Below are 23307 nucleotides of genomic sequence, written 5' to 3' on the forward strand. Positions count from 1 at the left end.
CCGGAAATTCTGGGAGAGGTGGGATGTCTGTATATGTCTCCATATTCTACCTGGAGACCAGGCAGAGGGTTGGGCCCAGAGGCAAAGGTCCTCTTGCTGCCCTGCAATGTTTACTCTGCTGTGAAGCTGAGGCTGTGGGTCTGGTCTGACTGCTGTGAGCTCGGTGTCTGGGACTCCAGTCCATGATGTGCTGAGCTGAGGCTGTGGGCCTGCCCCAGCTGCTCTGGTCTTCAGGCCTGAGGACTCACTTTCATTTTAAATGCTATGTGCTTACTTTGCACGAGTTGTTTTTTTCTCTCTGCACATGAGTGGTTGTTTGTTTTTACAGTAATGGGTTCTATTGGGTTTCTTTGTTTTGTGGCTGCAGAACAAAAGAGAAATCAAAAAAAGAGATGAATCTCAATGCATACTGTACATTGATAAATGTACTTTGAACTTTGCTTTTCTTGCAGGCATGTACAGGAAAGAATAAGAAATACAGTAGAACTTAAGAAAAGCCATACATAAAGCTTGACAGACAAAGGAAGGCAAATCATGCAAATAATAAACAAAAAATACTGAGCTCATGAGTTGTAGCATCCTTGAAAATGAGTTCATAGCTTGTGGGATCAGTTCAGTGTTGCGGTATTTGATGTTATCCAGTCTGGTTCAGGAGCTCGATTGTTGTAGGGTAAGGATTGTTCCTGAACCTGGGGCTCCTGTACCTCCTGCCCAATGGTAGCAGTGAGGTGAGACCATGGTCTGGATGGTGGGGGTCCTTGATGATAGATACTGCTTTCTTGTGGGCAGTGCTCCTTGTAAATGTGCTCAATAGTGGGGAGGACTTTGCCAGTGATGGACTGGGCAGTGTCCACCAACATTTCTAGATTTTCCTGTTCCGGGGCATTGGTGCTTCAGCACCAGGCTGTGATGCATCCAGTCAGCATACTCTCCACTGTGCATCTACAGAAATGAGTCAGTTTTAGATGATATGCTAACCGGGCCTGGTGAATCTCTTTTGGATGGCTTCCAGTGCCAGTATAATCTATCTTAAATGAGGGAACCAAAACTGTGCATGTTATTCCAGGTGTGGTCTCATTATACCCGCACAATGAGAACGGTACTTCCTATCATACATAGTCATACTGTATGAAAACAGACCCCTCGGCCCAACTCGTGCGTGCTGACTGAAATGCCCATCTAAGCAAGTCCTGTTGGGCCCATATCCCTCTAAATCTTTCCTACTAATATAGCTGTCCACATGCCTTTTGCACTGTTGTAGTATCTACTGCAACTACTTCCTCTGGCAGCTTATTCTACACAGAGATCATCACTGGGTGAAAGGGTTGCCCCAATTACTGTACATTCTCACCCCTCTGCCCCTTGTGATCAAATAGATTTATGATTTATCAATAATTGATAGCCAGAATGTAACCAGTTTTTTAATATGTATTATTTCTTGTTTTGTACAATTTTAATTTATTCAATATACATATACTATAATTGATTTATTTATTTTCTATATGTATTGCATTGAACTGCTAAGTTAACAAATTTCACGACACATGCAGTTGATAATAAAATTGATTCTGAGTTTTTGTATCAGGGTAACTGCACAAGAGGTTTGAGCAGGAACTTCATGGAAAACAAATATCTTCCTATCATTTCTCTGTCTGGTTGTTGCCTTCCCAGCATGTCATATTGTTGGTTGCTTATTATAAATCTCACTTAACTAGGATTATCTTCTATTAAGAGTGAGGCTGTCATCTTTTAAACCTTTAGCCAATTGCATTAAATAGCCTTTTCCACATTTTTCACTCCTCCCAGTTTGAACAGATGGGTTATTATCTTCACTTGCTTTTCACACATGGCCCTTGTGTGAAAAGAAACCGTTGGTATTTATCTCGAGCTAGGCAAAATGTGTCACATTGACTATCTGTGTTCACAAGCTCTTGTGTCTTGGCAATGTAGTGTGAACTGCTTCTGCATTGCTGACTTTTTTTCTCTCTCTTGCTGTCTTAATTTGGTGTTGACCCAGCTCCACAGAGCTCCTCGGAATGGACTTCTGCACTTTCGGGAAGGAGGTAGAGGAGCCTGGGATCCCTTACCACCAGGTTCAGGAGCAGTTATTACCCTACAACCATCAGGCTCCCGAACCAGAGTGGATAACTTCACTTGCCTTGCCTCTGAGCAGACTCCACAACCTATGGATTTGCTTTCAAGGGCTCTACAACTCGTGTTCTCATTATTATTTTTTTTTCATTTGCACAATTTGTCTTGTCTTATTTATTTGCATTTTGGAGATACAGCATGGATTCAGACCCTTCTGGCATAATGAGCCTGTGTCACCCAGTTACACTCGTGTGACCAAATAACCTTCTACCTCTAACAATGCACAAAATGCTGGAGGAACTCAGTAGGTCAGGCAGCATCAATGGAAATGAATAAACAGACCTACTGATCCTTATGCCTTTCGGAATGTGTGGGAGGAAACCGGAGCACCCTGAGGAGAAACGTGGTTATGGGGAGAACATACAACTCCTTACAGACAGTGGTGGAATTGAGCCAGGTTTGCTGATTCTGTAATAGCCTTAACTAACTGCTGTGCTACTGTTTCACTCCTGCCAAACACTAGTTGTTTGTTGGTACACAAACATGAGGAAATCTGCAGATGCTGGAATTTCGAGCAACACACACAAAAGTTGCTGGTGAACGCAGCAGGCCAGGCAGCATCTCTAGGAAGAGGTACAGTTGACGTTTCGGGCCGCAACCCTTCATCAAGACTTGTTTGGTCTTTGTTTTGTTTAGTTTCTCATAAATTCTGTGGTATTTCTTTATTTTCCTGTAAATGCCTGCTAGAAAGTGAATCTCAAGGTAGTACGGTAACAAAACCTACTTTGATAACCACTTTGGGTTTGGCCTCTTTAATTGGGTTTGCTGCCAGAATTTCATTAGAATTCCCTGAACTAAGGGAATTGGGGACATGGGCATCGTGCAGGGCATTTGCACTGATGTCTGATTTTGACCATGTTCTGTGCGGATTCCTGCTTCCATCTCTTGCATCAATTTGAAGAATCCCTTTGGAGATTGGCTACTCCAGGCAGATGGAAACATCAACGTGAGAATCCTATGAGTAATGTTAACCAGGATGTTGAGGTCTTTACTTTCTTGCACCCCTCATGGTTTTTTTTCCAACCATCAAACCATTCATATTATCAGCAGATCTAGAATGTGCAGGGCAGGAATGGAGTGAGTTGGAGCATAATTCTGAGGTCCAGTGACCCTATCATGTAGTCTTTACCCTGGGATTTGTGTTGAACTGTAGTCTTGACTTGGTACTTGTCTAATAGGGTTTGGATATATTTTTTCAGAAACATCACGAGGAGACAACAACAGTGTTCGTAAAAACCTGTGCGACTTTTTCTTTAAGTCCTTTGCTGCATAGTCTTTCACATTCCTTTTAAGATGTCTTATTGCACTTCAGACGTAATTACTGGTGTGCTATTGTATTGTTTTATTAGTGTTTGTTGTCTTTTGCACACTGGTTGTCCGCCCTGTTTGGTGTAGGTTTCATTGATTTCTTGAGTATGCCCACAAGAAAATGAATCTCAAGATTGTATATAGTAACATGTATGGACTTTGATAATAAATTTACTTTGAACTTTTGTCTATATGGTAATATTCAAATATTATCAAAAGTCTTTTTGCTGAAGAGTGCCAAGTATTGGTCAAGACAGAAAGGGGTAGTTCCCTCTCAGAATAATGTTGTGAAATTGTTGTCTACCTTGTTCAGTGTCTCGTCTGAAAGGTGGTAGGCTTATTGGAGGAGGAGACGATCAGATGTGATTTTTATGGGGATAATGGATTAATGAATTGACTAGCGCTCTGGGAATAAATCCCGGTCCTTCAGAGTAAAGCCTTTCTATCTTTCTGGTAACCTGAGTCAATAAAAGATATCTCCTTTGACAAAGTAGCAACCTTTCAGTAATGCTCCTTGGACCTCTTGGATCCTGATGCTTTTGTGATCCAAATGTTCTTTGGAAGTTAATGAGGCAAAAAACCAGTTACTTACAGTCATTTTATTAAATGACAGAAGAGCAAAGACGATGATGAGAGAAGTGTGGTGGGAGACACAAGAGCAGAGGTAGCGAGCCCAAGGAAAAAAGAGCGAGCAAAGGTGGTCTGGTCTTCTTGCACCAGTTCACTGATTCCATTGCAATTCCAACAGATAAACAGTTGATTAACTAGCTAGATTCAAGCAACGTGAGACCCATCAGTCAAAACAAGAGGTTTCTGGAGAACTAGGGGTGACTGTAACCAGTGGAAAACCTCACTGAACAATCACATGTATACGAGTTATTATGTATAAACACAAACAAACACCATCATTGTAATACCATGTTATATGACGTGGGTGATCATTGTCTTTCTGTGGCTGTGATTATTCTTGGCAATTTTTTTCCCACAGCAGTGGTTTGCCTTTGCCGCCTTCTGGGCAGTGTCTTTACAAGACGGATGACCCCAGCCATTATCAATAATCTTCGGAGATTGTCTGCCTGGTGTCAGAGGTCGCATAACCAGGACTTGTGATATGCACCAGCTGCTGATACGACCATCCACCACCTGCTCCCATGGCTTCCCGTGACCTGATCGGAGGGTTTGCAGGTGCTACACATTGCCCAAGGGTGACCTGCAGGCTAGCAGAGGGAAGGGAGAGCCTTACATCGCCTTTGGTAGAGACAAACAAGCATAGGGATGTCAAACTACAAGAAAAATAACAATTCTACAGCCCTTCCAACAGACCTTGTACTAAAGTTTCTGAAATGGGATTTGAACTTTCCACCATCTGACTGACTTGGACAAGAGAATTGCCAGCAGCCCAACAGCTGATGTTACATTCAGAGCTTCGTCTCCAGAGTCGTTTCTTTTCCTGTTTATTGTTTTTTTTATTATGTTGCCAAGGAAGCAATTCTTCAGTAATGTTGCTTGGAGAGATCAGTGAAAAATAAGATGAACCTTTTTTTTGTGTGGCTTTGTATTACTGATTCTTCGTTAATTTGTGGTTTTGGGTGAAGGCCCAGAATCTTCATCTTTCTAAGTGACTAGATTTATTATCAATGTGGATGTCGACCTAAATGTCTGTTATCACATTTGAGTATCAATGCAGTCAGATAAAAATACTGTAGTTCATTTGTGTGTGGTGAAGGTATAACTATTTAAAGATCAAAGGGTTGGTCATTTGAGGAAGTAAATGGGAAACGTGTCATATAAGTCATAACAGGACATTGTGTTTTAATTTAAAGACTGCTGTCATAGGTAGACTAAGTGGCGGAGAGAATATTTGGCTCACTGGTCTTCAGTCAGGGCACTAGGTTCAAGGGTTGGGACATAATGTACACAGCATAGGGTAGGATGCATCTGGACTATTGTGTACAGTTTTGGTTCCCCTGTTAGAGAAGCTGTGCCATTTAATTGAAGAGAGTCCAAAGAGGATTATAAACACAAGAGTTTTGGTAGGTGTTGGAAATCGAGAGTAACTAACTGGTGTGCACACACACTCATACGCAAGGAATAACTACCTTTTACTTTAAAGTGGTGTAACCTGGTCTTTTAGGGGAACAGATCACTTTCTTTTTAATGAATTAATTTGATTGGAATGAAAAGTTTCATTGGTGTCCAGGTGGTTCTTTTTTACCTGTTCTGACGGCTCAATGATGATGTTTAAAAAAAAATGTTATGGTGACCCTGGATAACCCATCCCTATTAACCCTGTTTTCCTCGGATATGACAATAAATGGGTAGAAAACTTTGCTAAGAACAATCATGGTCATGGAAAGACCATTATCACCTAGGTAATGCGATATGCCGCACAACGGACAAACGATGAGGGGGTGGAACTGCAGGTAAGGAGCCTACCACGACCTAAAATAATTTGCTTCTACTCTTTTTGGCGTGAATTTTCCTAATTTTGTTGGGAAATCACATAATTTAGAAGGCTTCCAGTGGGGATATGAGCTATTGCTTAATAAGCAATGGTGAATCTGCCATTTCCCAACAGACCTGGTTTACTTCCTGAGCCATAGTTCCCCGAGGTAACACAGCCAGTCAGCAAATCCACAGGTGGGTTGCTGCGACTACTGTTCCTGACGTAAGAGCTTACATTTGTTTCTCTGGGTTATACTTTTGTTTTTTCTTTGCCTTGCAAATGAAGTGTAATATCCAGAATCTTCTGTGCCAAGAGCAAAATGGAAGGGGAAGTCAGGAGGACACACAGCAGTCCTCACTGAGGTGTCAGCAGTGGAAAGGGTGAGCAGCTTCAAGGTCCAGGGATCAACATCGCAGAGGATCTATTCTGGTCCCAACAGTTTGATGCAATTATGAAGCTGCACTTCATTAGGGGTTTGAGGAGATTTGTACAAAAAATTTAAGCAAATTTGTACAGGTATGTGGCGGAGAATGTTCTGACTCGTTACATCACTGCCTGGCACGGAGACTCGAATGCACAAGGTCGAGAGAAGTCGCAGGGTGTTGTGGACTCACCCAGCACTATAGTGTGCAGAATCTGCCCCACAGTCGAGGATGTCCCCAAAAGATGGTGCCTCAAGTAGGTGGCATCCATCATAAAGACCCTTCACCACCTGGGACATCTCCTCTTCTCATTACTACCAACAAGGAGGTACAGGAGCCTGAACAACACACAAAATGCTGGAGGAACTCAGCAGGTCGGGAAGCATTGATGGAAAAGAATAAACAGTCATTGTTTCAGGTCCTGAAGAAGGGTCTTGGCCTGAAATGTCAAATGTTTATTCTTTTCCATAGATGCTGCCTGACCTGCTGAGTTCCTCCAGCATTTTGTGTGTGTTGTTTTGGATTTCCAGCATCTGTAGACTTCCTTGTGTTTGAGACAGGAGCCTGAAGATGCTCACCCAATGTTTTAGGAACAGCTTCTTCCTCTCTGCCATCAGACTTCTGAACAGACCATGGACACGGCCCTGATATTCTTCTCTTTCATAATATTTATTTATTTTATAACTAATAGTAATTTTTATGTACGTATTGCACTGGACTGCTGTCACAAGTATCACAATGTATGTCAGTGATAATAAACCTGATACTCCGGTCAAATTATGTTTCTCTTGTAACACCTCATGGACTGCAGCAGTTCAAGAAGGCAACTCATCAACACCTTCTCAGGGGCAACTAGAGATAGGCAATAAATGCGAGCTTAGCTGGCAATGCCCACATCCCGTAAATAAATAAAAAACCTGGGAAAAGTTTCACTGCTAATGTAATGGTCTTCCTGTAGAAGCACTGTTTGGGTTATGGTTAGAGATAACAGGTGCTTTGGAATGTGAGCCATCCAATCAGGGAAGCAGGGTTTTGTGTTGTGTGCCTGACACCAGTGTGAGCTGGGGTTCTTTGTTCAGTGGGAAATGAAGAGAGAAGACCTGAAGAGAACCATTTGTAAGATTCAACCCAGTGAAGTAGACCGTGATTTGCTGGAGCAAGGTGCCAAGATCTACTGAGGATTGATGAATATGCCTTTTGGAAGAGTTGAGCTCCAATTTGTGCATGTTTGGCTGTTTAATTATAATGAACTCTATTTGCTTTTTTTTTCTTTCTTTACTAATTGTTTAGTTAAGTTAACATTCATAATTCCTTTAATCATATACAGTGTGCTGTCTGTTATTTCTTGGCACTGAGTTGTAACAGGGTAGCAAATTACACAGCATCCACACAAACCGGGGTTTGTGGTGGGAGAGCCATCCCAATCTCATGGATTTGGTGGGACCAGAGTGTGTTTTCGCTAGATTTGCGCAGCCCGAGAAAACCGGGAGGTTTCACTCTTATTGTGTGACGCCCCCATTGACAGTAGTCACCTTGATGCTGTACTGATGTTTCTTTTATTTTTTCAAGCAGTTTTACAGCCATTCCCAAGAGTCATAAGACACAGGAGCAGAATTAGGCCATTTGGCCCATTGAGCCTGCTCCACCATTTCATCATGGTTGATCAATTTTCTCTCTCTGCCCCAATCTCTCACCTTCTCCCCATATCTCTCCGTGCCCTGACCAATCAAGCGTCTATCAATCTCTGCCTAAAATATACCCAATGACTTGGCCTCCATAGCTGCCTATGTTAATGAATTCCACCGATTCACCTCTCTTTGGCTAAAGAAATTCCTCTTCATCTCCGTTCTAAAAGGATGCCACTCTAATCCGAGGCAGTGTCCTCTGGGGAGAGTAAGAGTGACCCTTCAGCCCACTGAGACCATGTTGACTAATTTTTATCCAAATCCTATTTTTTTGTTACATCCCACAAGATTCTACCACACTTTTGAGGTAATTTATAGTGGCCAATAAATCTAATTCAAATTTCTTGGTAAAATTAGGGTAGATTAAATTTTGGCCTCAAGTGGGCACTTCTCTCTGAAATATTTTGAATGTGTTGGAGCAATACTGCTTTTCATCTGTGTGCATTGGCAGTGTAATATTTTGAAGAATTTGGCCCTTGTTCAACTGTGCAGATAAATTAAATTCGGTGAGTGAATGTGATGTTTCTTTTATTTTTGAGTCCCCTGAGGCAGCAAGGTTGCTTTCTTTGATTCTGTAATTGCAATTATCAAATCTGAGATGTACAGTACTTGTATTTTCAATATTTGGCACCCCAGATTCAAATGTAATAAAGACAACATTTGGTTCCTAATTTTCACGCAACATTGATTCTACTTCAAGCACTCTACATAATACAAAGAATAAAAGTTGTATTTATTTATTTTTGTATTTGCACCGCTCGTCATCTTTTGCACATTGCTTGCTTGTTCAGTTTTGTTCAGGTACAGAATCCTGAAGGCACACACTCAACGATTTAAGAACAGGTCCTTTCTAATAAGACCATAGACCTAGGGACAGATTTAGGCCATTTAGCCCATCAAGTCTGCTCTTCCGTTTCATCATGGCTGATCCAATTTTCCTCTCAGCCCCAATCTCCCTCCTTCTCCCCATATCCTTTCATGCTGACTAATCAAGAATCTATTAACCTCTGCCTTAAATGTACATAAAGACTTTTCCTCCACAGCTGCCTGTGCAAAGAATTCCACAGATTCACCACCCTCTGTCAAAAGAAATTCCTGCTCATCTCCATTCAAAATGATGCTCCTCTATTCTGAGGCTGTATTCTCTGGTCTTAGACTCTCCCACCATAGGAAACATCCTCTCCATGTCCACTCTATTAAGGCCTTTCACCATTCGATAGGTTTCTATGAGGTCACACTTCATTCTTCTGAATGCTAGTGAATACAGGCCCAGAGCCATCAGATGTTCCCCATATGCCAAGTCATTCAATCCTGGAATGATTTTCGTGAACCTCCAGTTTCAGTGCATCCTTTATAAGATAAGTGACCCAAAACTGCTCACAATACTCCAAGTAAAGCCTCACTAGTGCTTTATAAAGTTTCAACTTTCTATCCTGTCTTTCATATTCTAGTCCTCTTGAAATGAATGCTAACATAGCATTTGCCTTCCTCACTATAGACTCAACCTGCAAATTAACCTTTAGAGAATCTTGCACAAGAACTCCCAAATCCCTTTGCGCCTCAGTTATTTTTTGTATTTTCCCTCCATTTATAAAATAGTCAACCCTTTTATTTCTTGTATCAACGTGCAGGACTGTACACTTCTCAACTCTGTATTCCAACTGCCATTTCTTTGCCCATTCTTCTAATCTGTTTGTTTTCTGTAGCCTCTGTACTTCCTCAAAACTACCTGCCCCTCCACCTATCTTCATGTCGTTTGCAAACTTTGTAACAAAGCCATCAATTCCATCATCCAAATCATTGACATATAACATAAAAAGAATCGATCCCAACACAGAGCCCTGTAGAACACCACTAGTCACCGGCAGCCAAACAGAAAAGGCTCCTTTTATTCTCACTCTTTGCCTCCTGCCAAACAGCCACTGCTTTACCCATGCTAGAATCTTTCCTGTAATATCACGTTAGGCAGCCTCATGTGGGGCCTTATCAGAGGCCTTCCGAAAACCCAAGTACATAACATTAACCGATTCTCTTTTGTCTATCCTGCTTATTACCACCTCAAGGAATTCCAACAGATTTGCCAGGCAAGATTTTCCCTTGAGCAAACCATGCTGATTACAGCCTATTTTATCATGTGCCTCCAAGTACCCTGAGACCTCTGCCATCTGATTTCTGAATGGACATTGAACCCATGAACACTACCTCATACTTATTTCTATTTTTGCATTACTTATTTAATTATTATTAAATATATATACTTGTAATTCTGTTTTTTTTCTATTACTATGTATTGCATTGTACTGCTGCCACAAAGAGAACAAATTTTACCACATGTGCTGGTGATATTAAACCTGATTCTTTTTGTGTGTAGTTTTTCGCTGATTCTATTGTATTGATCTGTTCTACTGAGAATACCCGTAAGAAAATGAATCTCAGGGTAGCATAAGGTGACTCCTCCATACTTTGAAAATAAACTTCGTTGGCGAGGTGGAGCTGCATCTCTACCAAAGGAGGTGTAAGGTGCTCCTCCCTTCTGCTAGCCTGTAGTTCTCCCTTGGGCAAGGTATAGCTCCTGCTTAGACCCCGACTAGGGTCACGTGAAGCCATAGGAACAGGTGCTGAATTGTTGCATGAACAGCTGGTGCATATCACAAATTCCAATGCCAGGCAGACAATCTCTGAAGAGTATTGATAACGGCTGGGGTCACCTTCTCATAAAGACACTGCCCAGAAGAAGGCAATGGCAAACCACTTCTGTAGAAAAATTTGGCAAGAACAGTCATGGTCGTGGAAAGACTATGATCACCCACATCATATGACATAGTACATAACAAATGAATGAAAATAAATTTACTTTGAACTTTGTAGGAATTTGAAGCTTTTATTTTTGTGAAGGTTAAACATGGAACTAGTATTACCAGGTTGGTCTGTATTATTTGACTGAATTGCGTGATTGAACACAGAATGGTACCGGCTGGCCCTTTAGCCCACAATATTGTGCTGACCTTTCAATCTACTTTAAGATCAATACTGCCCTTCCCTCCCACATAGCCCTCTATTTTTCTATCATCGATGTGCCTGTATAAAACGCTGTTAAGTGTCCCTTATGTATCTACCTCTACCACCATCCCTGGCAGCAGTAGAAATGGTCAGTGTGAGAGTGCCTGGGTAGATCAGGAAGAACTGGAAAGGGCGAGAGATGGAGAATGTTACCTGAAATTGGAGAATTCAATATGCTGGGATTTTGTTTTTGTTGCCATTGGAATATGGCCCAGTTGCAGGAATGCCTCAGGCTGGTCTTTTTCTACCTGTCCACTTGCCCGCGACGCCACCTTCTTGCCATACCACTGGCAGGTGGAATCTCCAGGATCCCAAGGGTTTGGGTTTGCTCTGTGACTGTGTGACTCCAGGGATTCAGTTGTGGTGTGTGGAAGAGAGGTGAGTGTGAGGGGGAGTGAAAGAGAGATTGGAGAACATTGTTTCCCAAAATTGCAGCCCACAAGGCAGAGATATTTTGGGCAAGCAACTCAATGCAGGACTTTGACTTGTACACATTTTTAACTTGTTCAGTTCCTGCTTTGTCAGATGTCGGATATGGCAACGTTTCAGAGTGACCCGTTTTGAAGTTGGAAGGGACTGCAATGAAACAAGAAGCGACGCGCTCCAGAAGTGACGGCTGGGTCTTCCCTGTCAATCACTTGTGAAGAGAGAGAAGTGACATCAGAGCCCTCAGGCTGGTCATGTGACTTTCCAGCCTGGTGATGAGTTGCATAGAGGTACAGCTCCAATGGGGATGTACAGTGTCCATGAGGAGAAAGGCAATGGGGAGGAGGAGGGTCACTGCTGGGTAATCCTGCTTATACAGTAGCTGAATTGGAAATTAATAGATGCCTTGCTCTATCAAATTTGTGGCGAATATCCTTTCAATCTCTTGTCAAGTTTTAGTGAGCATGAGTATTTTCTTGGGCAAGGCATTGGAGATTATGGCGGTCAAGTGTCTTAGGATGCAGATCTAAAACTTGTCATGATTGGACTGAACAGTGGACAGGTTTGAGCAGTTCAATGGCCAATTCCTGTTGTGTTGCTGTGGCGACAGGAAATGAACTGTGATTCTCAGCGTCCAATTTGAAAATGAAGTAGAACTATTTCTGATCATTCTGTTGTATTATAATGGCTGATTTCAAAAAGGCACCATCACTAAATGGCCTCTCCCTTCTCTGTGGCTTCAGATGGATTGTGGAAACCAGAGAAAATAGAACAATTAAAGGAAATTCCTTTTATTAAAACATCTCTTCTTAAAACTTCAATAATGATCTTAACAAAACTTTTTGTGTAGCTGTCAGGGTGTAAATGATCAGGATGATGGGGTGGTAAATTGGATTAGGAAGTATGCAGATGACACTAAGATAGGTGGCATTGTGGATAATGAAGTAGGTTTTCAAAGCTTGCAGAGAGATTTAGGCCAGTTAGAAGAGTGGGCTGAAAGATGGCAGATGGAGTTTAATGCTGAAAAATCTGAGGTGCTACATTTTGGTAGGACTAATCAAAATAGGACATACATGGTAAATGGTAGGGCATTGAAGAATGCTGTAGAACAGAGGGATCTAGGAATAATGGTGCATAGTTCCCTGAAGGTGGACTGTCGTGTGGATAGGGTGGTGAAGAAAGCTTTTGGTATGCTGGCCTTTATAAATCAGAGCATTGAGTATAGGAGTTGGGATGTAATGTTGAAATTGTATAAGGCATTGGTAAGGCCAAATTTGGAGTATTGTGTACAGTTCTGGTCACCGAATTATAGGAAAGATGTCAATAAAATTGAGAAAGTACAGAGGTGGTTTACTAAAATGTTGCCTGGGTTTCATCTCCTAAGTTACAGAGAAAGGTTGAACAAGTTAGGTCTTTATTCTTCGGAGCATAGAAGGTTGAGGGGGGACTTGATAGAGGTGTTTAAAATTATGAGGGGGATTGATAGAGTTGACGTGGATAGGCTTTTTCCATTAAGATTGGGGGAGATTCAAACAAAAGGACATGAGTTGAGAGTTAAAGGGCAAAAGTTTGGGGGTAACATGAGGGGGAACTTCTTTATTCAGAGAGTGGTAGCTGTGTGGAATGAGCTTCCAGCAGAAGTGGTTGAGGCAGGTTCGATGTTGTTGTTTGAAGTTAAATTGGATAGATATATGGACAGGAAAGGAATGGAGGGTTATGGGCTGAGTGCAGGTGGGTGGAACTAGGTGAGAGTAAGAGTTCAGCATGGACTAGAAGGGCCGAGATGGCCTGTTTCCGTGCTGTAATTGTTATATGGTTAAAAAAAGATGCATCAGGTAGCCAACTGCAAAAATAAGCTTGCAATAATAAAATCTGGTAAAAAACCCTATTCTGGGGCCTGTGTGAGATTAGGATTAAATTTAATCACTTATGGTTGAAGGTGGACATGTTTCTTTGTAGTACTGAATGTCCAGTGACTGAACCTCCTGAGCACTTTGTGGCACAGGATAATGTGGTTAAGAACAAAGGGCAAAGGTTAGTTGTCATCTTATCTGTTCATTGATTGCTGGCCCTTTTGGAGTCCTCTGAGGGATTACCTCATCTTGTCCACATATCTCGTATTGCACTGAAATGACATGTGTTTGGGCTCTTCCTCACAACTCCGTTAATCTTTCACCAGCTTATTCTGGGTGAAAGTGGCTGACAATGCATTTATAGAGTCATAGAGCATTACAGCATGGATACAGGCCCTTCAGCCCAACTGTTCTGCCTAGTCCCAACAACCTCACATGGACCATACTCTTCCCATTCATGTACCTAGCCAAATATCTCTTTAATGTTAAAATCAAACCCATATTCACCACTTCTGCAGCTTGTTCCACACTCTCACCACTCTGAGTGAAGAAGTTCCCCCTCAGATTCCCCTTAAACACTTCACCTTTCACATTAACTTGTGACCTCTAGTTGTAGTCCCTTCTAACCACGGTGGAAAAAGCATTTACTCTATCTATACCTTCATAATTTTGTAAACTGTACCTCTATCAAATCTACCTTCTAAAAGTCCTAACCTATTCATTTTATTTATTGTTATTTTTAATTAATTTTTTATTTAGGGAGATATAGTGCAGTAACAAGCCTTTCCAGTCCAATGATCCTGCACAGCCTAATTACGTCCATGGGACCAATTGACCTACTAACCTGTACATATTTGGAACATGGGAGGAAACCGGAGCACCTGGAAGGAAAACACTGGGAGAACTTAACAAAGTTGTTACAGACAGTATGGGGAATTGTCCCTGGGCTGCTGGCACTGTAATATACTATTGTCAATGTATGTATACAGCATACAACTCTGATTTCTGTCCTCCCGCAGACAGCCACGAAACAAGGTAATCAAACACCCAATATGCAAAAAAGAACAGACTGTACAAATAACAAAAAGAAAGCAAACAACACATAGAATATTAAACACCAAACCAGTAGTATTCACTTTAACTCAGTTCAGGGCCGTGCCGCTAGCCAACGCAGGGCACAATGCCATTCTTTGCTGAAGAGCCCCAGTCTACATCGATCACCTTGATCAAAATCGATCAAAAATAACAAAAAAAATGACCGGAATCCAGGAATGCATGCAACATAAATCTCAAAGTCCCCAAAAATGAGTCTACAGCCTCGCTGATCAATCATGGCAACGTGGATCCCATGACTTCTGCACTTTCCTCCGACAGCAGCCAGTAAGAGGGAGAGGAAGACTGGTTAAACGCTGGCAGATGGCGCTGAACACCTGCCTGGCCTCCGCTCCCTTCTTCGTCAATGTCACCTTGCGTTACAGCGTCATAGTGTCACGCTAACTGCTACACTATCATGCCACTCTGAACTCAGTCCTCTAAACTCGGGTCCTCAATTCCCAGCAACATTCTTGTAAATTTCTAACACTCCCCAAACTAAGGAGTAAATCACAATGGTGGTTGCAGAGTAACACACAGGTCAATGATGAACTAAACCATTTTGTTGAGACCAGATAAACTCAATGACTTGAAGTTAAATTTCCCAGCTGCTCTGATGGGAATTGAAATCTTTGCCAGATCGCTGTTCCAGAGCTTTGGCTGCTGCAGACTGAACATGCTGTTGTGGGAGAGACGTTGTTGAGCTGGAGCGGGTGCAGGAGAGGTTTAGGAGGATGCTGCCAGAACTAGAGATCCTGCTTTCCAGGAAGACGTTGGCCAGGCCAGGCTAGGTCTGTCTTCCTTGGAACAGAGGAGTGGCCTTGCAGAAGTTTATAAAATCATGAGGGGTGTGAATACAGTAGTGCAAAAACAGATGTAATAAAAGTGAGGTAGTGTTCGTGGGTTCAATGTCCATCCAGAAATCGGATGGCAGAGGGGAAGAAGCTGTTCCTGAATTGTTGAGTGTGTGCCTTCATGCTCCTGTACCTCCTTCCTACAGCAGCAATGAGAAGAGGGCATGTGCTGGGTGAGGGGGTGTCCTTGACGAGAGATGCTGACTTTTTGAGGTGCAGCACATTGCAGATTTCTGGATACTATGGAGGCTGGTATCCATGATGGAGATGACTAATTTTACAATGATCACAGTCTTTTGCTCAGGGTTGGAGAGTCCAAAACTAGAGGGCACTGATGCAAGGCAAGAAGGGAGAGATCTGGGAGACCAGAGAGGTAACCTCTTTACACAGACGGTTGTGAATACCTGGAATGAGCCAGAGGAAGTGATCGAGGCAGGTCCAATTGCAACATTTAAGAGCATTTGGATGTGCATAAATTAGAGGGGCTTGGGGGGTATTTTGACCAACGTGGACAACTGAAGCTAGCAGGGAGGATGATGAGATAGATGTGGATCAGTTGGGCCGAAATGCCTGCTTCTGTGTTCTAAACACCACACCCTGTGTCTGTTGTAGCTGAGGTAATAGTACCAAACACATTCACTGGAAGCAGTCTTGTTTACACAAGTGTTCCAACAATGAAAGGATACCAGGAATGGTCCATGGAGCAGCGGAAGCTCAGGAGGTGGAACAAAGCAAGATTTTCTGTGTGATGTTAGTTAAAACTGCACCACTGGAAGGTTGATTTAACTGGTCTCTCTCTTGGATTTTTCTCCGAGCATTTGCTCTCCCCGGAAAGGACCAAAAAGCATGGTGTAATCTTTGAAAATAAACTATCCCCAACAAGGGCTATGAAGCAACCAGTAAACAAACTCAGGTTGCAGGAGTCCAGTCCTAAATAATTTTTAAAAAATCTGCAGATGCTGAAAATCCAAGCAACATGCACAAAATGCTGGAGGAACTCACCAGGACTGGACAGCATCTATGGAAAAGAGTACAGTCGATGTTTTGGGCTGAGACCCTTCATCAGGACTGGAGGAAAAAGGAAGAATCAGTTAGAAGGTGGAGGGAGGGGAGGAAGAAACACAAGGTAATAGGTGAAACTGGGAGGGGGCGGGGGTGAAGTAAAGAGATGGGAAGTTGATTGGTACAGAGTTGGAGAAGGGGAAATCTGATGGGAGAGGATAGAAGGCCATGGAAGAAAGAAAAGGGGGGGAGGAGCACCAGAGGGAGGTGATGGGCAGGTAAGGAGATAAGGTGAGAGGGAAACGGGAATGGCGAAGAAGAGGGGTTGGGGGCAAATAGTGGAAGTTCACAAAATCGATGTTCACACCATCAAGTTGGAGGCTACCCAGATGGAATATAAGGTGTTGGTCCTCAACCTGAGTCTGGCCTCATTGCTACATTAGAGGAGGCCATCGATTGACATATCGGAATGGGAAGTGGAATTAGAATGGGTGACCACTGGGAGATCCTGTGTTTTTTGGTGGGGGGAGCATAGGTGCTCAACGAAGTGGTCTCCCAATAAGTTGGTTCAGTATTTTCACATGTACCGGGGTGCCATAAGAAACTTGTCTTGCATACTGTCCATACTTATCAATTCATTAAGAGTGCTGTACAGAGAGAGTGCATTGTAGGTAGACAGGAAGATGAAGAATTCAAAATGGGAGGAATGGAACATTTAGTAAAGATTAAAGACCTTCAGCCCTTCATATTCCACCTGTGTAGCTAGTTCCCAATCTGATGGTATGAATGTTGATTTCTGGTAATGTACCTTCATACCTCCACTCTTTTTCCATTCGTAATTCTGGTACCCCCTTCTCACCCGCCTATCACCACCCCTGGTGCTCCTCCTCCTTCCCTTTCTCCTCTGGTCCACTCTCCTCTGCTATCAGATACATTCTTCTTCAGCCCTTTACCTCTTCCACCCAGCTTCTCACTTCAACAGCCCCTCCCTCAACCACACGCCTCCCCTCCCCCTCAGCTGGTCTCTCCTGTCATCCAAAATGCTGGGGGAACTCAGCAGGTCAGGCAGCATCTGTGGAGATGAATAAACAGTGTCAGCCTGAAATGTTGTCTCTTTATTCATTTCCATAGATGCTGCCTGACCTGCAGAGTTCCCCCAGCATCTTGTGTGTGTTTGTCTGGATTTCCGGCAGCTGCGAAATCTCTTGTGCTCACCCATCGCCTACCAGCTTGTAGAAATCTGGAGAAAGTCTGCAGATGCTGGCAATCCCAAGCAACCCACACAAAATGCTGGAGGAATTCAGCAGGTCAGGTGGCATCCTTGTTCTTGTCCTCCTTCCCCTTCTTCCCCTCCTCTCCACCTTGCCCCTTCCTTTCCAGTCCTGATGAAGGACCTCTGCCCAAAACATCAGCCCTTTATTCCTCCCCATAGATGCTGCCCAACCCGCTGAGTTAGACGAGGAATGAGAAAAGCCACGGTGTGATTTGGGAAACAAGATGTTTTTAAGGACTTGCACGTTGCTTACCCTGGAGGCTACTTGAAATCAGTGTTGAAGGAAATTACTGCTGTGGAATTTTATTGTGTGTGAAGTTAATCATTTATGTTTATTAATGTCTACTGGTACCACTTCAGTTGCTTTTGAAATAAACTCGGAGCAATTGTCTTCTGTTTACAACAGAGAATTATCTTCTGTGATCACCCCTCTGTGTTTTGCCTGTGCCCTGGCCCAGTGTCCAGCAATACTATGCATGATGTCTGCCATAAAAATAAGGAGGAAATATTAAGAAGAACGACCACAGAGCATGCACCATCTTTAGGCTTTTCACAGGGGACCTTTGCAGCAGGCACAGACTTACAAGAACCAATAGAAATCTGCAGTGCAATAAGTGAGATTTTTGGGATATCCAGTTCCTGCTCCGTCCTCACTGCTGACACCGGGCAGGAGGTACTGGAGCCTTGGGTCCCACAACACCGGGTTCAGGAAAAAGTTATTACCCTCCAACCATCAAGTTCCTGAGCCAGTGTGAATAACTTCACTCACCTCAATGCTGAACTGATTCCAGAACCTATGGACTCACTTTCAAGAATTCTACCACTTGGATTCTCAGTATTATTTATTTATATAATTATTTAATTTGCTTGACCTGTTTTCTTTTGCACATTGGTTGTTTGTCAGTCTTTGTGTGTAGTTTTTCATTGAGTTCTTCTGTAAATGCTTGCAAGCAAATGAATCTTGGTTGTATTTTGTGACATATACATAACTTGGATAATAAGTTTACTTTGAGATTCAGGTTTATTTATTACATGTGTATAGAAACATCCTGTGAAATGTGTAAATGAGGCATAAACCAGCCATGAATGAGAGCAACTTTGCCTTTAGGACAATGGAGCAGACTGGGCCATTTACCTCATCAAATCTGCTCCACCATTTGATCATGGCTGAGCCATTTCACTTTCAATTCCATCCTGCTGCCTTCTCCCCATAATCTTTCATGCCCTGACTAATCAAGAACCCATCAATCATCACCTTAAATACACTCAATGACTTGGCTCCACAGCTGTCTGAGGCTAAACAAATTCTTCCTCATCTCAGGTCTAAATGGATATCTCTCTATTCTGAACTTGTATGCTCTGGTCCTAGATTCCCCCACTTCTTCTCCATATCCACTCTATCTATGCTTTCAACATTTGATAGAATTCAATGAGATCCTCTCCCCTCTATTCTAAATTTCACTGAGTACAGGTCCAGAGCCATCAAATGCTCCTCATACGATAAGCCTGGAATCATTTTCGTGAACCTCCTTTGAACCCTCTTTAATGCCAGCACATCCTTTCTTAGATGAGGGGCCCAAAACTGCTCACAAAACTCCAGTGCCTTGTATAGCCTTAACATTACTTCCTTAATTTTATATTCTAGTCCTCTCCAAATGAATGCTAACATTGCATTTGCCTTCCTCACTGCTGGCTCAACCTGCAAGTTAACCTTTAGGGAATCCTGCATGAGGACTTCCAAGTCCCTTTGCATCTCATATTTTTGAATTTCCTTCCTGTTTAGAAAATAGTCTACACTTTTAGTCCTCCTACCAAAGTGCATGATCATACACTTCTTGACACTATATTCCACCTGCTACTTCACCCATTTTCCTAATCTAAGTCCTTCTAGAGCCTCCCTGCTTTTTCAACACTACCTGTCCTCCACCTTTCCTCGTATCATCCACAAACTTAGCCACAAAGCCATAAATTCTGTCATCCAAATCATTGATATGCAATGCAGAAAGAAATGGTCCAAACGCAGACCCCTGTGGAACACCACTAGTCATTGGCAGTCAACCAAAATAGTCATAGTCATACTTTATTGATCCCGAGGGAAATTGGTTTTCGTTACAGTTGCACCATAACTAATTAAGTAGTAATAAAACCATAAATAATTAAATGGTAATATGTAAATTATGCCAGGAAATAAGTCCAGGGCCAGCCTATTGGCACAGGGTGCCTGACCCTCCAAGGGAGGAGTTGTAAAGTTTGATGGCCACAGGCAGGAATAACTTCCTATGACGCTCTGTGTTGCATCTCGGTGGAATTAGTCTCTGGCTGAATGTACTCCTGTGCCCAACCAGTACATTATGTAGTGGATGGGAGACATTGTCCAAGATGGCATGCAACTTAGACAGCATCCTCTTTTCAGACACCACTGTGAGAGAGTCTAGTTCCATCCCCACAACATCACTGGCCTTATGAATGAGTTTGTTGATTCTGTTGGTGTCTGCTACCCTCAGCCCCCTTTATTCCCACTCTTTGCCTCTGGCTAATCAGCCAACGCTCTATCCATGCTAGTATCTTTCCTGTACTACACTGGGCTCTTGTCAAGCAGCCTAATGTGCAGCACCTTGTCAAAGGCCTTCTGGAAATCCAAGAACACAACATCCACTGATTTTCCTTTGTCTATCCTGCTTGTTATTTCCTCAAAGAATCCCAACAGATTTGTCAGGCAACATTTTCCCTTAAGGAAACCATGCTTACTTTGGCCTGTTTTATCATGTGCCTCTGAGTATCCTGAAACCTTATCCTTGACAATCGACTCCATCATCTTGCCAGTCACTGAGGTCAGACTAACTGGCCTATAATTTCCCTTCTTCTGCCTCCCTCCTCTCCTGAAGAGTGGAGCGACATTTACCATTTTCTAGTTCTCTGGAGTCATGCCAGAATCAATTGATTCTTAAAGGAATCATTAGTAATGCCACCTCTTTCAGAGCCCTGGGGTGCAGACCATATGGCACAAATGAATTATTTACTTTCAGACCTTTCAGTTTCTGAAGCACCTTCTCCCTAAGAATGGCAACTTCACACACTTTTGCCCCCGACACTCTTGAACCTCTGGCATACTGCCAGTGTCTTCTGCAGTGAAGACTGATGCAAAATTTTTATTCAGTTCATCCACTATTTCCTTGTTCCACATTACTATCTTTCCAGCAGTCTATTGTCTACTCTCGCTTCTCGTATACTCTTTATATATCTGAAAAAGGAACTTTTGGTATTCTCTTTGATATTTCTGGCCAGATGACTTTCATACATCATCTTTTCCCTCCTTGTGGTTCTTTTTGAGTTGCTACTTTTTGTTTTTTAGGATTTTCCAATCCTCTAATGCCCCACTAACTTTTGCTCTATTACATGCCCTCTCTTTTGCTTTTATATTGGCTTTGTCTTCCTTTGTCAGCCATGGCTGCCTTTAGAGTACTACTACTACTTCGGGGTGTACCTATCCTGCGCCTTCCGAATTACTCCCAGAAACTCTATCCATTGCTGCTCTGTCGTCATTTCTGCTAGTGTCTCCTTCCAAAGAACTTTGGCCAGCTCCTCTCACATGCCTCTATAATTCCCTTTACTCCACTGTAATTCTGATACATCTGACTTTTGCTTCTCCCTCTCAAATTGCAGGGTGAGTTCTGTCATATTATGATCATGGTCTCCTAAGGGTTCCTTTACTGTATGATCCCTAAATCAAATCTGATTCATTACACAACATCTAATCCATCTCTTAGGCATTCTACTAATTCTCTCCCTTAGGATTCAAAATCAACACCAACCTGATTTTTCCAATCTGCCTGTATATTGAAATCCCCCGTGACTATCATAACATTGCCCTTTTGACATGCATTTTCTATCTCCCATTGTAATTTGTGGCCTACATCCTGGCTACTGTTCGGAGGCCTGTATAAAACTCCTGTAACGGTCTTTTTAGCCTTGAACTCTACTCACAATGATTCTAGATCTTCTGATCCTATGTCACCCCTTTCTATGGATTTCACTTCATTTTTTACCAATAGTCACGTCGCCCACTCTGCCTACCTGGTCGTCCTTTTGATACAATGTGAGTCCTCGCCTGTTAAGCTCTCAACTATAATCTTCTTTCAGCCACGACTCAGTGATTCCCACAATGTTGTACCTGCCAATTTCTAACTACGATACAAAATAATCTACCTTATTCTGTGTAGTGCATGAATTCAAATATAAAACCTTCAATCCTGTATTTATCACCCTTTTTGGTTTTGGCCCCCTGTTACGCTACAACTCATCGCACTGACTGCAACTTTGCCCTATCATCTCCCTGTCCTTCCTGACAGTCTCACTACACATTGCATCTGCTTGTAAACCAATTGCCCCATCCTCAGCCCTATCATTCCACTTCACATCTATCTGCCAGATTAGCTCAAACCCTTCCCAATGGTTCTAGCAAACCTGCCCGCAAGGCTATTGATCCCCTCAGGTTCAGGTATAACCCGTCCTTTTTGTGCAGGTCATACCTTCCCTAGAAGAGATGCCAATGATCCAGAAATCTGAAACACTGCCCCTTGCACCAGTCCTTCAGCCACGCATTCATCTGCCAGATCATCCTATTCTTGCCCTCATTGGCACATGACACAGGTAGCAATCTCGAGATTACTAACCTGGAGGTCCTGCTTTTCAGCTTTCTACCTAGCACCCTAAATTCCGTCTTCAGGACCTCCTCCCTTTTTCTGCCCATGTCATTGGTACCAATATGTACCAAGACTTCTGGCTGCTCACCCTCCCACTTTATAATGTTGTGGACCTTATCTGAGATGTGGATGACCCAAGCACCTGGGAGACAACATATCATCTGGGTGTCTCTGTTGTGTGCACAGTATCTCGTGTCTACTCCTCTATGAAATCCCCTATCACTACTGCAGTTCACTTCTCCCCTTTTCCCTTCTGAGCTTTAGTGCTAGAGACCCAATCGCTACAGCTCCCTCCTGGTAGATTGTCCTCTCCCAATGGTATCCAAGATGATGTACTTATTATTGAGGGGAATGACTGTACAGGTACTCTGTACTGGCTGCCCATTTCCTTTCCCTCTGCTGGCTGTCACTTGGGAACCAGCCTCCTGCAACTTAAGGGTGACTGCTCCCTGTAGCTCCTGTCTATCACCCCCTCGGTTTCCCCGTGTGAGCCAAAGATCATCGAGCTGCAGCTCTGGTTCCTAAACACATTCTCTAAGAAACTGCATCTCGATGCACCTGGCACAGATGTGGTTATCCAGCAGGCTGGGGGTCTCCTAGGATTCCTGCATCTCACACACAGAACACAACACAGCCACCGGAGCCATTCTCACTGCACTATGTAGTAACAGACAGAGACTGAAGGAGAAACTTACCCAGATGCCTACCTCGTCCTGGCCTGTTTTCGCCAAAGCCTCCCCACTCTAACCCTGGTCCATTCCAACAATGGCCGCACTACTTTCCCCTGTCTTATTTTTTTTATTTGCCTTTGCTAATGAATTGCGATTTGATTGGGCTGCTGCAAAACAGCTTGAAAGTCCACAAATGCTCCTTTTTAAATCTCACTCATGGGCCTGTGAGTCGCCTCCTCTCTTGCTTCTGTTTTGATTGATCAGCTGGAATTTAGATCCCGTTGCAATGGAACTGAATTAGATATTGGTATCATTTCTTGATTGCTATCTTCCCCTGTGTTTTTCTTGACTTCCCTTTTAA

General features: G+C 42.9%; 1 protein-coding gene across 3 annotated transcripts in view; it reads left to right on the forward strand.

Moving 5' to 3' along the window:
* ralgps1 (Ral GEF with PH domain and SH3 binding motif 1) overlaps positions 1-23307 on the forward strand; it is a 761372-nt gene that overhangs the window by 35510 nt on the left and 702555 nt on the right. The gene's annotated exons all lie outside the window — the stretch shown is intronic.

This window comes from Mobula birostris, chromosome 22 (assembly GCF_030028105.1).
Source record: "Mobula birostris isolate sMobBir1 chromosome 22, sMobBir1.hap1, whole genome shotgun sequence".
Classification (NCBI taxonomy): Eukaryota; Metazoa; Chordata; class Chondrichthyes; order Myliobatiformes; family Myliobatidae; genus Mobula; species Mobula birostris.